The sequence below is a fragment of the Arvicanthis niloticus genome, chromosome 20 (genome assembly GCF_011762505.2).
Source record: "Arvicanthis niloticus isolate mArvNil1 chromosome 20, mArvNil1.pat.X, whole genome shotgun sequence".
Classification (NCBI taxonomy): Eukaryota; Metazoa; Chordata; class Mammalia; order Rodentia; family Muridae; genus Arvicanthis; species Arvicanthis niloticus.
The window spans coordinates 22948018-22951512 of record NC_047677.1 but is presented as its reverse complement, the minus strand read 5'-3'; positions in this window follow the sequence as shown (position 1 = coordinate 22951512).

Genomic DNA, 3495 nt, shown 5'->3' with positions numbered 1-3495 from the left:
ATATTTACAAACCGCTGTGAAGATCACAGGAGTGTTGATGTAAACCAGTGCTTTACGCTCTGTGTCTTAACAGTTGTCACAACTACAGGTTTTATCTCTTAATTTATAGGGCAAGAGAGAAAAAACAAGCGAACTGCCAGTGGCTCGGCCTTTAAGGCGCCTGCCCGCAGAGGGCGCGTGTCTCTTGGTGCGCGCCTTCGAATCCCGAGCTCCCGCTCCCACGTCTTTGCTCTCAAGCCCTTTACCAATGAGTGACAGGCCAAAAGCTCTCACTGTGACCTTTTTACCCTTCTGCCTTGGGCTGTGGGTTTTATTTTCCCTGTTTGCAAAGCTCAGGCCTCTTCTCCCTGGTCCTCTGATGTCTCCCAGTGGGGATCTTCCTGTCCAGAGCCCTCACGCTGGAAGTGTGGGGTTGACTTTTATCTGCTTGTAGTGCCACCCGAGTCCACACTTAAAGTCTCGGTAAGAATTAAAACGGAGCTGGGCAGTGGTGACACACACCTTTAATCCCAGCACTTGGGAGGCAGAGGCAGGTGGATTTCTGAGTTCGAGGCCAGCCTGGTCTACAGAGTGAGTTCCAGGACAGCCAGGAGTACACAGAGATACCCTGTCTCAAAAATAAATAAATAAATAAATAAATAAATAAATAATAAATAAAACGGGATCCTCTAAGGGGTGGAACACATGCTAAAAACAGAGAGAGTTCAGGTTTTTTTGTTCTTTTCATGATGAGCTAGAGGGTGCTGATGTTAACATTTGATGTCATCAGATATTTAGGAAGTAAAATATCGGACCTTTTGATTTAATGAAAAATACCATTCAAATTATTATTATCATCATCATCATTAGACTGTTTTGAGGCTTCAACCTAGAGTTAGCTCAACAAACGTTAGAAAAATAAAGCAGGAAATCTTTGGAGACCTAACCCTGCCTTGAAGAGGGGAGGCTGGACTAGATCTTCTATGACACCCTTCAGTTCGAGCATTCTGTAACATAACTCCAGCTCACTAAGGGGAAAAATCAGAAAAGAACGAAACTCTGTTCTTTACATCAACAAAGGTAATCCTGGAGTTACAGGACTCGGCGCAGGCGCACGAAGACAGGAACCGACAGGAGGAAGCTGAAAAGCTGACCTATGGAAGATGATGAGGAAGGGAGAATGTAACGAGTGCCAAAGCAGTTGGATAGGCCAAGCTAGCTTTAGTAGTCTGCCGTGCAGAGGGTGGTTCTGGTTAATCTCTCACTCTGTAGTTCTAAAGTACTAGAAGAGGGGACCGGGTGCTCTCAACCAAAAGAGATAATAAATGTCTGAGATATTGAAAATGATGAGTGATAAGATGTCGTAATTACACAGTGTATACATGTATAGCAAGAGCATGCTATGTACAAATAAATATACTGTACAAATATACTGTATATACAAATATATAAATATACAAATATATGTACAAATATACTGTACAAATGTATAACTACCATGGGTCAGTTAGAAAGATAAAACTTAAGAAGAATCCAGGAAAGGCCTTGGGGAGCAAAAGAAAACAAAGAAACAACAACAACAACAAAAAATACCTGAACTTGCAAGAAGTAGAAAAAATTCAAAGGAAAGTTCTAAAAATTAAATACAACAAAAGACAGAATAAGCAAATCAAAACAAAACCATGACCACATTTTTCCTGATGTATAATGCTGTGTTTAACAAAACAAAGTGAGTGACAGACTGTCTGCATGGTGTGCTGAATATAAAAAATGCTGGCCTGTTGCATATAAATATATATATATTTATATATTTATATATATAAATTATTAATTATATATATAAATTATTTATATATATATATATATATATATATATATATAGAGAGAGAGAGAGAGAGAGAGAGAGAGAGAGTATTAGCCAATTAAAAGCATTGTCCTTCTATAATGATTCCGTTCAGGTCAACCACTTGAAAAAAAATACATACATTTATGACTTAAGGGCAATATCTACAGAATAATACTTATTAAACTAAGTTATGGAGACAGATCAGACATCATCTTGCATTTATGGAGGTCAACGTGAGACTTAGTTTGAATGCAAACTAGGACTAGGAAAAAAACCAGAAGTCTGTTTCAAGCTGACAGTATTTCATTTTATACTTTCTGCGGTGCTGCAGAATTCTAAACTATGGCACATGGAAGCACTAGTTTCTAATCATGAAAATTCCCTTAGAGTATCTTTAATAAAGACATAATCTATTTTTGTCCAAAAAGTTAAATGTTAAGTTTTTCCACTATTAAAAGTTTAGAGTGTTATAGTGTTGATTTCATATTTCCCATATAACCATATATAGCTCGATATTTTAACTGGTTATTATTTGGTATTTTATGCACTCCAAATAGTTAAAATCCAAGTGCTGGAACTTATTTTGAGATTCATACCATGGCCTGTAGCCATTTCTGGCTGTGAGTCTCTGAATCTGCCTTCCTGTTTGTAATATGGGAGCTGTAGGGAGCAGTCCTTAAATAATCATGATATAAGTCTGGACGAAACGAATCTCTTCTGACTTTTAGCCTATTTTTGTAAAAATACGCCTAACATATGGACTCCTTGTAACTATTTTTAAAAACAAACTTATTTTGCAGAATTATCAAATATTCCTTTGTTCCCTACTACTTCCTCTGGCATCTAAATTAATTTTTAAAAATAAGAAATGACTTCTCTGTACTGAGTTTTTAAAGATCCTCTCATTAGAGGCATAGGCTCTTAAACCCATGAGCAACATGGAAATGTCATTTAGCTGCAGAAGAAAACACATAGTAACTTATGTGTGATACCCTTTTTGCCACAGACCTTTTCAGGAAATTTATGAACTCTCTTAGGGGTGGCTGAAAGGCCAGCTGAACAATCAACACTGCCTGCCACATGGCTGCCCACTTCTCCATTCTCTGTACCCACAGAGCATTGTCTTGTGTTCTCCAGGAGTCTGAGGCACTGGCTGGCCCTGCTTTGGGGATTGCACAAGTCTGGAACCCCAGAGGTACTTGTCCTGGCAGCTGCTGACATTTGGCAGTAGTGGGTGGATTATCTAAGGTTTCCAACACACCACACAAATCATATGTTATTTTAGATTGTGCTTTGGCACCTGGGCATTCTTGTCCACTCAGCAGCAGCCTATACCTGACAGCATTGTAGCATCTGCTTGTGCCCTTGTTAACATCTGTCTCTTACTTACACGATGTCGTGTAGATGGAGTTTCAGGGCTTGCCCTGTGGCTTGGAGATGATCCTGTAGAACCAGCTTCAGGATTTAGTTGGACACTTCTTGGGGCCACTCTGTGGCTGATTGATGTTTATTACAAGAAATTCAGCTTCTAGTTGATTCAGCCATTCTAACAAAAATATGAATCTTAAACAAGAACTATGTATTTCTGAGTTCTGGAAACTGCAAATCTCAAGATAAAGGAACTGGCAGCTTTGGAACCAGTGGGGTGGTTCATACATGGCTCTTTCCAC